This window comes from Lathyrus oleraceus, chromosome 1 (assembly GCF_024323335.1).
Source record: "Lathyrus oleraceus cultivar Zhongwan6 chromosome 1, CAAS_Psat_ZW6_1.0, whole genome shotgun sequence".
Classification (NCBI taxonomy): Eukaryota; Viridiplantae; Streptophyta; class Magnoliopsida; order Fabales; family Fabaceae; genus Lathyrus; species Lathyrus oleraceus.
In genome coordinates, this window is record NC_066579.1 from 387,158,467 (window position 1) to 387,172,965 (window position 14,499).

The window sequence follows — 14,499 nt, forward strand, 5'->3', positions numbered from 1 at the left end:
CCTGCTGCCTATGCCAGTGGAGCCGTTTGAATCAAACAAATCATGTTATGTTTGCTCCGAGAGTCCGGTATTGCTTGAAATAAACACAAACCGCTCAAAATTGAAGGAAGTTGTTGAAAAGATCATCAAGGCTAAGCTTAGGACGAACCTTCCACTTATTATGAATGCTTCAAACCTTCTCTATGAGGCCGGTGATATTGAGGACGACATGGTTGCAAAGTTATGATGCTAATCTTGAAAAGGTCCTAGTTGTTTTTTCTTTCTCCTGTAACTGGTGGTACAATGCTTATAGTGGAGGATTTCCAACAGAGATTGAAATATGATATCAATATAAAACACAGAGAGGAATTTGATGAAGAGAAAGAACCTGTAGAATCCCGTGGCAATCAATAAGCAGCTTGCGTTTCATATCCATGGCTCTGAGAATTTCACATTAGATTTTATTCTTTTCCAAAATCAGCATTGTAGTGTGCACTAGATTCAAAGTTCTCTTTGCCTCATTCAATTTCCTTACGGCCTAGAAGCAATGTAAAGAGATACAGTAAGGTAGAGCCTTCATAGAGAAATTCATACAAAGGAAAAATTGCTTCCTGAGCAATAGAGCCTACTCTTCGCATGTTGGAACGAGCCCTTGATGCTTGTCAAAAAATGAGTCTCCAAGACTGGGCCAATGGATTGCTGAAAAAAATTAATAAATTTGAACATTAATTGATTTCGGCAGACAGCAGAATGCACACATCACAGCAGGGAGTCTATCTTTGGGGCATAGAAGTTGTAAGTCTGATTGCAGGTATATGCAATGGGATGCGATGATGATCAAGGTCCTACCTGCAATGACGATAACCAGATTAGTACATTGATGTGCTAATGCAATTACAGCAAGCATGACGTTTACCGGTTTTTGCTGAAAGAGAATGAGCAGGGTTTAAGGTGTACTAGGAGGAGGCTTATTATCATATTGCAATCATATGCCGTAGAAAATAACCTGGCAAAATCATGACTCTCGACATCTCAGCGGGTCGAAGCAAACTTGCTGCAGGTTGTATGATTTTCCCCCAAAGTCTACAACAGATGAGATGTTTAGAACACTTCCTTCCTCAAAAATCGATTGGTTTGCACATGCTGTAGAGGATAAAAGTAATGTCAACTCATCTGCATTTGAAAAATATTGGAACTATTTTGGGAGATAAAGTACATGGTTTTACATACCTAGTTGATATATCTGCAAACTTGTCCAAGGGATTGGGTTCTCAGCACTCTCCAGATTTGCAGAGTAAATTGGATAGGCATGCATCATTCTCGTTTTTCCTCTGCAATAACCGTCCACTTTCAAACCACCAAACCGTCTTTAACTCCTTCCAAATACCTACGGTTAATCCCACGTCATCCTCTGGTTTAGAATTTGACAGTAAAGTCTGGGGTGGCTGGGATTTGGAGGGGTGTTTGTCTAATCTGAATTCTTCAATCAAGCCATCGTTTTGTGGGTCTCTTCTTGGAGGATTAAGTAAACCTCATAGTACTGTTAGATATGCTACAAAGAAGTTGCTGGATCTTAGAGAGCAGAAATCATCAACTCTATCGGATGCTATTGTCGACCATACGCAGATTTTGAGAAGTAGGTCCACTCGCTTAAAAGAGGTCTCGGATCAAATTGGCTCATAAGCTTTCCGAAGAAGCTGAAAAATTGGATATACCGTTCCAATTCAATCCTGTTGTTAGCAAGCTAGAAAATCTTGATTCCGACAAACTTCGTGTGAAAACCGGGGAGCGCTTGCAATAATTTCTCTACTGCAATTACATTCTCTTTTGGCTTTGGATGATGAGTCGTCATCCTCAAGGGGAAAAACTCCTATTTTGTCAAGAAACTCAATAATCTTCACGTTCACGCCTCTAAGCGTGTATTCATCTCAGCGTGTATTCGTCTCAAATTTGGCCATGGCGGAAGAAGCATCAACCCAATGCTTTTACCAAAAAGGACTGAAAAGGCTGCTGCCAGTACTCCTAAGTTTCCATCGAAGGCCAAGAAATTCACTGCAGTAAAAGCAATAAACAAGGCAGTAAGATTTCAAAATTCGAAATTTCCCAATTTGGGGATTAAGGCAAAAGCGAAAAAGAAAGCATATGCTCAGATTACCTTTCCGAGTCCAATGATCAAAGAAGGCACTCCAATTCTGAGCATCCAAAAGCAATCCTGGAACTTTCTCCTTTCGAACTCTTGAGCATCAATTTGTAACCCTAATCCGGGGCATAAATAGATGAGAGCGATTCAGAGAGAAGGGGGAAGAAAAACGGCGAAACTTAAAACCCTAAATCTAAGAAAGATCAAGAAAAACGAACCTAACAAAGAGAGCTCATTGCAAGCTCGCTGCCACCACCGAATCATATCCAAAGGTGAGCACCACTTCGTTTTCCCTCTGAATCTCTCTTATGTGGCGTCTTTAGGTTTGAGAGGATTGAGGGTGAGAGAGACGCGATTGGAAGAGATTGAGAGAGGTGATTGCGTTTGAGATAGGTTTGGGATGAGCGATAGAGAAGCGATAGAGAAGCGATAGAGACGACAAACAAGGTTTAGAGAGAAGTTGAGAGAGTGAGTAGGACGGGGAGTTTTCTTTTTCTTTTTGTTTCTGTCTTTGTGAGAGAGAGATGGCGAATCTTCAGAGATTTTGCGCCTCTCTATTCTCTTTTCCTTTTATTTATTCTTTTTTTTTTTAATAATAATAAAAAGTATTCAAAACCCAATTAATTGGCAGGTCTAGTTTTTACCATCTGCCATTTATTTTGGCCTGTTGGTATTATTGGTAATTAAAATTGCAATCCCCACCCAACAGCCAGGCGGCTAGGGTTGCGTTTGGGATTCCCCCATTTATTTTAATTAATCATCCATTATTAGACCATCCCTTTCTTATTTTTATTTTAATTCATACTTTTAATTTACCTTAGTTTATATATTTAAATTAGTATTAGAATATCAGTTAGTTAGTAAATGGTCTGGTGGAGGGGAGTGACTTCTAGATCTTTAGTGTAGTGGGTTCGATACTCCTAGGTGTAGTTTTTCATTCTTTTAATATTTTCTTTTTATGCTTTATTATTCACATTTCTTTTTTTATCATTTATTGTTTAATAATATAGATTTTTTTTTTCTTTTAATTGCATCATGCATTCGAAACCATTTTTTTTAACTTATAAAAATCATATTTTCTCGATTTAATATCGAGCCCCTTTTTCACACCCTTGTAAGTCGATTGCTTTTTAAGCATCGCCGTCAACCTCACATAGCTTACTCTTGGGCTTTCTTACAATGAGCCGGTTCTCTTGCACTTACACTCATGCATTATTTGTTTGTGCCCGATTTTATTTATTTCATGATTTTTTAATCCCCATTTGACAAAATGTACCCCATTCCCCCAATGTGTAATAATCTTGTACTATTTTATTTCTCTATTGCTTGGTTGTTTAGTTAGATACTAATATAAGAATAAAATCAACAATTTCAAAAAATACAAAAATAAAGACTCGATCCAACGTCGAGCATTTTCTCAATAAACAAAGCAACTCATTTCTCCCTCCTATTCCATCCCATCTCAAAACTTCATCAAATGCTTGATCCAACGTCAAGTCATTTTTCATAATAAAAACTCAAAAAATATTAATCCCTATCTAGACTTTTTCAATAAAGATGGAAATGGAACGTGGCGTATGCCGTGCACTCCTGAGACTAGGATTCGAGATGTATATCTCGCCAATCCTCGCTTTCGCCATCATCCGAGTTCATCCACTTTGTTCTCTCGAACACTCATTCAAATTTCTCAAACGTCCATCAATACTTGATCTAGGTCAAGTCATTTTCACAATAAAAACCAAAATAACTAATTCTTACTTAAACACTTTTTCAAAAGGTGGAAATGGAACATGGTGTATACCATGCACTCCTGAGGTTAAGATTCGAGACGTATGCCTCGCCAATCTTAACTCTCGCCATCATCTAAAAATCGTCAATGTGGTTTCGTCAAACCTTTTTCTCAATCAAATCTAAGATACTTAAATCTTATTTAAGACTCTTTCAATAAAGGTGGAAATGGAACATGGTGTATACCATGCACTCCTGAGGTTAAGATTCGAGACGTATGCCTCGCCAATCTCAACTCTCGCCATCGTCTAAAAATTGTTAATGTGGTTTCGTCAAACCCTTTCTCAATCAAATTCCAAAATACTTAATTCCTATCTTAAACTCTTTCAATAAAGATGGAAATGGAACATGGTGTATACCATGCACTCCTGAGACTAGGATTCGAGATGTATATCTCGCTCATCCAAGTTCTCGCCATCACTCAAAATACATCCAACCGATCAAACTCTTTTCTCGCCGCCGTGCGATTAATCAAAAACCTTTTTCATAAATGAAAGATATATTGTCTTAAGTGATACAAAACAATGTTTCGGCCGCGATTGTTGAGTAGAGATAAGCGACGCTTTTCCGAATGTAGATCTATAAATCCGTTCGATGTGTGGTATGCGTCCACTCCTCATCTGTTTTGGGTAAAACAATGTTTTCGTCGATTAATACAGTATAGCTTTCGCTAAAATCGACCAACAAACAAACATTTTTCTACCCAGAACTACGTAAGCCTTGATTTCTCTTTTGAGATACGTAGGAGCAGGATTTGTAAATCTTGTCAGGCCCACTAATAAAAAAACTTAGGTTTAGTCCTTCGTAAAAAACTCCAAAAACATTTCTTCTTTATCTATTCTTTCTTTCCCACCTAATAATTTGAAAAGCCTAATATTTCAAACTAACATTAACGCACACAACTGACCTAATGGTTCCCGTTGAGTACAACGGACGTGAGGGGTGCTAATACCTTCCCCTTGCGTAATCGACTCCCGAACCCTGATATTGGTTGCGATGACCATATCTTATCCTTTCTTTTGTCTTGGGTTTTATCGATATTTCCCCTTTCCTTTTTAGGAATAAATAAAGTTCGGTGGCGACTCTGTTCAGTCCATCATTGCGAGCGTGCGATCGCGCTTCGCTTTGAAGTCGTATCCCCATTTTTTCGAGGTGCGCCAGATGGCGACTCCACTGGGGAATCACTGTCAGTCCCTAAGTGAGTCAAGCCTAGTTAGGACGTTTGTGTGCCTTTGTTTGTTTAATTGTGTGGCTTTTCCTTATTTATTGCTTTTAATATCTTTATTGTTATATTGATATCTGTTGTATATTGGTTCTATTGTGATTGTTGGTACTTGGGTATTTGATTGCAAACCATGTGGGAAAGACTCTACACCCGAGTCTAGAGTGAAAAAACATAAGATAGGACGATGGTTGAGTAGTACGGACTCCCGAGGTGTATACTTCGTAAGAGTCGGTACGAGAACCTCACTTAGAGTAGATCCTTTTGCAAATATTGTCGCCCGAGGTGTATACCTCGTAAGCGGCGATGTTTCAAAGGGGTCCATGACTCTAAGGACCTTTTAGAACATTAAACCTTTGGCCAACTAGAAATGATGGTTGCGTAGTATGGATTCCCGAGGTGTATACTTCGTAAGAATCGATACGAGAACCTCGCTCAGAATAGATTCCCTAGATGGAGTTGATGACCGGAAAGTATTTTCCGTAAGCGTCAAACAGTCTTTCGAATCCATGACTCTGAGTACCCTGTCTAGAACCCAGTCGATGGTTGCGTAGTACGGACTCGCGAGGTGTATACTTCGTAAGAGTCGGTACGAGAACCTCACCCAGAATAGATTCCCTTGATGGAGTTGACGACCGGGAAGTATTTCCCGTAAGCGTCAAACAGTCTTGTGAATCAATGACTCTGGGAATCCTTTGTAACAAAACCTTAGATCTTACCCGGTGAGAACCTATTCTTGGAAAACAATCAGATTTATCAGTACCTCGGACTTTTGAACCCGTGTATTAAAGAAAAAGCACAAATGTGCATGGCTTGCATTGCATTCATTCACATTCCATTGCATTTGCATCGCATCATAATGCATGTCATTCTCCAGACAAAATACCAAAAAAAACTCATCCATCTTTTGTCCGTGAAGCAAAGTGATTCTCAACACGCGAGGAGCAAAGAACCATGTCTCAGGGAATGATGGACGAGCTAAGGAAAAGCCAAGAAGCGCTGAAGGAGGAACTTAATCTTTTGAAGAGCCAAATGAGATGGGTTTTGGAAACCCTGCAAGTCTTGTTGGGAAGAGAGGGTCACCCAATATACGTTGCTGCAACAAAGAGAGCTACTACCCCGCATCCGTCCGGTGTTACCTCAAGTCAAGGGAAATTCTATGTGGCAACTCCTCATTTACCAGTATATGGACCTCCCTCAAGACGTCATCATCAACATCCTCTGGCCATTCCTCCTCAAAATCACCGAAGTCGGGTTCAAAACAAAAATCAGAATCAGAGCAAGAAGAACCAGGATCACAATGACTCGATTCCGGTACCATATAGCAAGCTTTACCCGCTACTGATCCAGAATGCTTTGGTGACCCCTCGAGCTCTCACGCCTGTGTCACCAGACCTACCATGGTACAATCCAAATGCAACGTGTGAATTCCATAAAGGGGCATTGGGACATGACCTAGATTCTTGCTGTGCGCTAAAATATTTGGTACGAGAACTGATTAACAAGAAGAGCTTAGTCTTTGAAGAAGATCACCCGAAGATCAAGTGCGAATACCATACTGGAACAATGGGGCACTCCATCGAGGAATGCAAGAGTTTTAAGCTCAAGCTGCAAGGATTGATTGACATAAGGTCACCAACACTCAAGGAGGAAGGGTCAAGTACATATACCCTGATTTCTGAGCCAGGTAATGAGAAAGGGAAAGGACCCATGGAACCCCTCAAGATTTTGTTCCACAAGGAAGATGTCAGGGATGTGGCTAATGAGCTATCATTGTTTCCTGGTAAGAGCATTGAGATACCGTCTTGGATTTCCAATGTCACGACCCATACCAATGAAAGAAAAGGAGAAGTGAGTAGTGGATTCAAGAAGGTTGCGTTCAACGATGAGATTGAAAGAAAAGAATTTGAAGATCATCATGTCAAAAAGCTGGTTGATCCCAATCTTAAAGTTTGAAGAAATCAATTCCCTAAAGCTGGCAATCATTTGGCTGTTTCAACACTTCTTTTGTAGTTTCTTTGCATGTTGGTTGTTATTTGCTTTTAAGCATTGTTGTTTTATTTGAATTGGTAAGATTAATGAAATGTTTATGCATCTTTTGAATTAATCCATTCGTATTCACTCGTTTTTCATTTATGTTAAAAAACAAAAACAAAATACTCCTCTCATTCATTTTTGTTTATCAAACCGTTGTGTTAACAAAGATTGGAGGGAGGATGATGAAAACGAAACACCTGAAATTGTTGTGGTATGCTTTTGAGTAAAACCTTGTCGATGATGTAAGGCATTGTTTCAAATCCCCAAACACTGAAGTTATAAGGAGTTAATCCCTAGACAACCACTTTGAGCCTAGAAGTTGGTGTTTATTTCAGATCTAAAACCCTTAATCTTAACCTGGGGCAGGGTAGTTATGTTCAGATAGTTTGATCGTGCATTCGATCTTTCAAAAAAATCGTCCATATGAACACCCTCCAAATAGGTTCAACCACATGTTATCCTTCGCGCACATGTTGAAGTGTCGAAGAAGCTAAGAAAAGCTAAAATTAGTGTTGGTTGATCCTTATCCACCAATAATATGGCAGTCACACCTTTTAAAAAAAAAAAAACAGAAAAAGCCCGCTAAGTCAAATACCACAAAGTGACTTAGGCAAAAGTCAGGGCATCCCGATGGACCGAAAGCTTCAAAGAAGCGGTCCAGGCAAAATCAGGGATAAAGAAAATCAATTAAAAGAGGTCACTAAATCCTCACCAAAAACAAAATAAGGTGACTGCCATTCAAGGAAATCTATCTTGAACCCTCATCCTTACCATCGCACCTTCGAACCCTCTTAGAAGTCGAAATGCGTGTATTGAATTAACTGAACATAGGAACTGGAGATCATCAAGAAGAAGGGGTGGGTAAAAACAAATTTTGAGCCTTATATCCTTTTGTTTCAAAGAACCGTGAACCAGACCACGTTACAACCCTTAAAAGACCTAATTGAGGCATGGTTCATTTTGAAAGCATACTATAACCAGGTGGTGTTAACTTGACTCCAAACGATTTTTGTTAATCATTTGATGGCACCAGCTTGCATACTGTGAATGAGTTGATCACCATTTGTGTTCTTATCAACGACTCGTTCACTGTATTTCACCCGTTCATATCAATAAATTTTGGTTTCAAATTTTTGCATAAACATTGAATTAAAATTACCATTTTTGAATGAACAATCTTATTTGCGAGTCAACACTTAGCATCAAAGAAATTCAATACACAGTTGAGGAACTTGATGGAGTGAAAGAAGTCTAGTCAAGGGCAAATCACTTTGAGCATCAGTTAATTCGAGCTAATCACTCTAAGTGTCCTTAAGGCAAGAGTAATCTGCTTCAAGAATTAGACCGGGGCAAGCCACCTCAGAGCTCAGTAAGTCCAATCACTCCATGGTTCAGTTAGCCAAGAGTAATTTGCTTCAAGACTTAGTCCGGGGCAAGCCACCTCAGAGCTCAATGAGTCCAACTATCCAAAAAACAGACAATCAAGAGTCTACCATTCCAGCAGTTGGTTAGTCAAGTTCGGACCGCTGCAAGTTTCAAACACTTGGGGCAAGCCATCTCGAGGTAGTCTCATGGCAATTTGTTTCCAAACTCACTTTCAAAGTGAACATTGCCAAGACCCAACAAACTGGGGCAAGATGAGCCACAGAGGGGCAAACCCCCCTTCTTTGTGCTTTCAAACTGCTCAAACGAATTCTGCCATACGTCAACAACTGTTGAGTTCAAGACGAGTGCCCGAAAGTTATGCTAGCACGATTCATTAATCCTCCAAAAGGATCCATTGGCTAAGTTGTGGCTATCAAACTGGGTAGAATCCTCCTTTGGCAACATCTATCATAAAATATTTGGTTGAGTTCTCGGTGTTGAGGAATCATGAGCTTCCATAAAAAGCCTTTACAAACTCCCAGTCTGCTCAAGTGTCAGCATTCTCATTGCATGATCATTCATATATCATGCATAAAGGAAATTCAAATCATGCATGGCCGAAATGTACTTCGTGCTCATTTTGCATTGACCCAGGTCTTGTTGTTGATCCTATATCCTTTGACCTTTGATTCCAGTATGTATTTGGTGCCCTTAAACCATCATCCGGTTTTTGCAGGCATTTTCAAATCCAACCCAGTTGACACCTATTAGAAAATTTTCCATTAAGGTTCATTTTCTTTTTGGATTATCCGATGAATTTCCGGATTACTCCTTGGTTTATTGATGAATTTCCATAACTGGTCTGATGTATCTCCAGATGTTTCACCATCTATCTGAGGTGTTCTCTGATGTGTCTATATTCTGATGTATTTCCAGAATTCCCTTGATGTATTACCGGATGTGTCTGCATTCGGCTGTATTTCCGGAATATCACTTGTAATTCCGATGCATTTCCAGAATTTGTTTCTTTTACTCTCTGATGAATTCCCAGACATGTCACTTTTATTCTGACGAAGTTCCAGAACCCCTATGTCATTCCCTGGAATTGTTTCAAGGCTCATTGGTGTCTCCTAAAAATCAGTTGTTGTTAGGCATTATTCCAAGCTCAGTTGTTACTGGAACTCATTTCAAAGTCCAATTGTTGTTATTCCGGAGTCAGGTCATCCTTGAACCTGCTCTGAAGATCCTTTGTTCAATCCTATTCAGGTCTTATATGAACCTGTCATTGAACCCTTTTATTCCGGGGTCAGGTTATCCTTGAACCTGCTCTGAAGATCCTTTGTTCAATCCTATTCAGGTCTTATATGAACCTGTCATTGAACCCTTTTATTCCGGGGTCAGGTTATCCTTGAACCTACTCTGAAGATTCTTTGTTCAATCCTATTCAGGTCTTATGTGAACCTGTCATTGAACCCTTTTATTCCGGGGTCAGGTTATCCTTGAACCTACTCTGAAGATTCTTTGTTCAATCCTATTCAGGTCTTATGTGAACCTGTCATTGAACCCTTTTATTCCGGGGTCAGGTTATCCTTGAACCTACTCTGAAGATTCTTTGTTCAATCCTATTCAGGTCTTATATGAACCTGTCATTGAACCCTTTTTATTCCGGGGTCAGGTTATACTTGAACCTGCTCTGAAGATCCTTTGTTCAATCCTATTCAGGTCTTATATGAACCTGTCATTGAACCTTTTTATTCCGGGGTCCGGTCATGCTTGAACCTGCTCTGAAGATTCTTTGTTCAATCCTATTCAGGTCTTATACGACCCTGTCATTGAACCTCTTTATTCCGGGGTCCGGTCATGCTTGAACCTACTCTGAAGATTCTTTGTTCAATACCATTCAGGTCATGTATGAACCTGTTGTTGAACCCTTATTCCGGTGTCAGGTCATACATGAACCTGTTCTGAAGAGTTTTCTCCTTGATTATTCCCCAGCGTTGTCAGGTCTTATATGAACCTGTCATAGCATCTTTTTCTTTGTTCGGTTGTATTCTAAGTGTCGTTTATCAAATCTCACTTTGAATACTCCCCAGTGTGTGTCTGATTCTCCAGCAGGACTGTTTTCCCAGCAAGTTGTTTCTTACCATTTGTCTGTCTTCCTGTGGACCACCAGCATTCACCACAATTTGGTCTGTCTATTAGCATCTCCTGTTAAGGGTCCACCATATCCCTAGCAGATGAAAAAAAATCACAAAAAAGAAGAGAATCCATGCATATCATATCATATCCCATCATATCATATCATATCCCATCATATCATATCCTATCACATCGTGTCATGGGGATTCAGGATCAAAATCCGGGTCTTCTTAGTATTTAACCATCTCCCACTACGATCATATGAAGAGTGTCTTGCTTCATATTCTATAGTTGAAGACGCTTAAATAGGGGCAACTGTCATACCCCGATTTTGATCCTGAAATTCTTCCATTTTTTTTATTTTTTTTATTTTTGCATTTGCATACATTCATCAGTATAAAATGGATTTTAATATCTTGACTTTTTTATTTTTTAATTTGATTTTAATTTCAAATTAAGTTTAATTCCAATTGTCAATTTAATCTTAATTGTTTATTTTTACTAATGATTAAAACTCTAATCGATTTTTATTTCCAAATGAATGTTAGAGTTGATATCCAAGTAATTTTAAATGAATTATAAATTAATTTGATTTTAATTTGGTTTTTACTGATTTGTTATTATTATTTAAATTGATATTTAAGTTAGTTTTGGATTATGCCTAAAAATCCTTTCCATTTTATAAACCAACTTCTCAATTATCCACATTTTATGATCATTTGCATATCCATAAAAAAGGCAATATAAAAAAAGCATGGTACGTAATGCTACATTCTCATACACTTCATTCCATTAATATTTACATATCATGAGCACATTTTACATATTAAAACAAGCATTTTACATAAGCATTACATTATGCCTCATTGGTTATTCATATACATTTTATGCTACATACATCAAACTTCATGGCATACATCATGAGCAATTCAAATGAAAAAAGTCTATCCGAGTCCCGCAACAACAACAACGGAGCCTTCTGCAACCAAACCCGTCGAATACCTCTCAAATCAGTCATGCAAACGTCATCTGCTATGCAGCCTTCGGCGGTGCGGTCAATTCTATCCAACCTGCAATATCACAGCAGTCCCGATTTCATTTACAAAAGCCACAACAGCAACTGTTAAATATCATGACAAAGGAAACAATACACAGAACAGTAGCAACCTACACAATAACCAGAAGACAGCCAATAAACCAAACTTGCAATGAAATTCAAAAAGACAAACAGTAAAAATGCTACTCAAATGCTTCCCAAACACAAGTGAATTCTGCATAAAATCAAAAGCCAAAACCTGCATCACAACGTGCCGTGCATCTTAAAGCTACAACAATTTTGCCACAAGAACATGTCGTGGTCACAAAATCTGCAGCATAAAATGTGACCGGCAAACACTAAGCAGAGGCTGCTCTTTAGTGGGGAATTATATGCAAGCATTTGCAGTCAGAAGCACATGCCTTAGGCTCTGATGCTGCAGCCACGGTGGATACCGAAAGCAGAAGTATATGCTGCAGAAGCATCAGATGAAGAATGACATATTACCTGTAACGCCCGTCAAGAAACCTGCTGCCTATGCCAGTGGAGCCGTTTGAATCAAACAAATCATGTTATGTTTGCTCCGAGAGTCCGGTATTGCTTGAAATAAACACAAACCGCTCAAAATTGAAGGAAGTTGTTGAAAAGATCATCAAGGCTAAGCTTAGGACGAACCTTCCACTTATTATGAATGCTTCAAACCTTCTCTATGAGGCCGGTGATATTGAGGACGACATGGTTGCAAAGTTATGATGCTAATCTTGAAAAGGTCCTAGTTGTTTTTTCTTTCTCCTGTAACTGGTGGTACAATGCTTATAGTGGAGGATTTCCAACAGAGATTGAAATATGATATCAATATAAAACACAGAGAGGAATTTGATGAAGAGAAAGAACCTGTAGAATCCCGTGGCAATCAATAAGCAGCTTGCGTTTCATATCCATGGCTCTGAGAATTTCACATTAGATTTTATTCTTTTCCAAAATCAGCATTGTAGTGTGCACTAGATTCAAAGTTCTCTTTGCCTCATTCAATTTCCTTACGGCCTAGAAGCAATGTAAAGAGATACAGTAAGGTAGAGCCTTCATAGAGAAATTCATACAAAGGAAAAATTGCTTCCTGAGCAATAGAGCCTACTCTTCGCATGTTGGAACGAGCCCTTGATGCTTGTCAAAAAATGAGTCTCCAAGACTGGGCCAATGGATTGCTGAAAAAAATTAATAAATTTGAACATTAATTGATTTCGGCAGACAGCAGAATGCACACATCACAGCAGGGAGTCTATCTTTGGGGCATAGAAGTTGTAAGTCTGATTGCAGGTATATGCAATGGGATGCGATGATGATCAAGGTCCTACCTGCAATGACGATAACCAGATTAGTACATTGATGTGCTAATGCAATTACAGCAAGCATGACGTTTACCGGTTTTTGCTGAAAGAGAATGAGCAGGGTTTAAGGTGTACTAGGAGGAGGCTTATTATCATATTGCAATCATATGCCGTAGAAAATAACCTGGCAAAATCATGACTCTCGACATCTCAGCGGGTCGAAGCAAACTTGCTGCAGGTTGTATGATTTTCCCCCAAAGTCTACAACAGATGAGATGTTTAGAACACTTCCTTCCTCAAAAATCGATTGGTTTGCACATGCTGTAGAGGATAAAAGTAATGTCAACTCATCTGCATTTGAAAAATATTGGAACTATTTTGGGAGATAAAGTACATGGTTTTACATACCTAGTTGATATATCTGCAAACTTGTCCAAGGGATTGGGTTCTCAGCACTCTCCAGATTTGCAGAGTAAATTGGATAGGCATGCATCATTCTCGTTTTTCCTCTGCAATAACCGTCCACTTTCAAACCACCAAACCGTCTTTAACTCCTTCCAAATACCTACGGTTAATCCCACGTCATCCTCTGGTTTAGAATTTGACAGTAAAGTCTGGGGTGGCTGGGATTTGGAGGGGTGTTTGTCTAATCTGAATTCTTCAATCAAGCCATCGTTTTGTGGGTCTCTTCTTGGAGGATTAAGTAAACCTCATAGTACTGTTAGATATGCTACAAAGAAGTTGCTGGATCTTAGAGAGCAGAAATCATCAACTCTATCGGATGCTATTGTCGACCATACGCAGATTTTGAGAAGTAGGTCCACTCGCTTAAAAGAGGTCTCGGATCAAATTGGCTCATAAGCTTTCCGAAGAAGCTGAAAAATTGGATATACCGTTCCAATTCAATCCTGTTGTTAGCAAGCTAGAAAATCTTGATTCCGACAAACTTCGTGTGAAAACCGGGGAGCGCTTGCAATAATTTCTCTACTGCAATTACATTCTCTTTTGGCTTTGGATGATGAGTCGTCATCCTCAAGGGGAAAAACTCCTATTTTGTCAAGAAACTCAATAATCTTCACGTTCACGCCTCTAAGCGTGTATTCATCTCAGCGTGTATTCGTCTCAAATTTGGCCATGGCGGAAGAAGCATCAACCCAATGCTTTTACCAAAAAGGACTGAAAAGGCTGCTGCCAGTACTCCTAAGTTTCCATCGAAGGCCAAGAAATTCACTGCAGTAAAAGCAATAAACAAGGCAGTAAGATTTCAAAATTCGAAATTTCCCAATTTGGGGATTAAGGCAAAAGCGAAAAAGAAAGCATATGCTCAGATTACCTTTCCGAGTCCAATGATCAAAGAAGGCACTCCAATTCTGAGCATCCAAAAGCAATCCTGGAACTTTCTCCTTTCGAACTCTTGAGCATCAATTTGTAACCCTAATCCGGGGCATAAATAGATGAGAGCGAT

General features: G+C 39.2%; 2 long non-coding RNA genes across 5 annotated transcripts; both read right to left on the bottom strand.

Moving 5' to 3' along the window:
* Window positions 1-392: 392 nt before the first annotated feature.
* LOC127073275 (uncharacterized) lies at window positions 393-13,930 on the bottom strand. 4 transcript variants are annotated; one of them, XR_007785716.1, is made up of 3 exons: window positions 13,443-13,930; window positions 609-1,122; window positions 393-517 (listed from the first exon to the last, which is right to left on the bottom strand). It is a non-coding gene; the product is annotated as an uncharacterized LOC127073275 (long non-coding RNA). The 4 variants fall into 4 exon arrangements; XR_007785710.1 differs by lacking the exon at window positions 609-1,122 and adding an exon at window positions 12,842-13,355; XR_007785714.1 differs by lacking the exon at window positions 13,443-13,930 and adding an exon at window positions 1,210-1,697.
* On the bottom strand, window positions 1,853-2,669 carry LOC127073292 (uncharacterized). Its single transcript, XR_007785718.1, has 3 exons — window positions 2,338-2,669; window positions 2,135-2,235; window positions 1,853-2,031 (listed from the first exon to the last, which is right to left on the bottom strand). It is a non-coding gene; the product is annotated as an uncharacterized LOC127073292 (long non-coding RNA).
* Window positions 13,931-14,499: the final 569 nt, after the last annotated feature.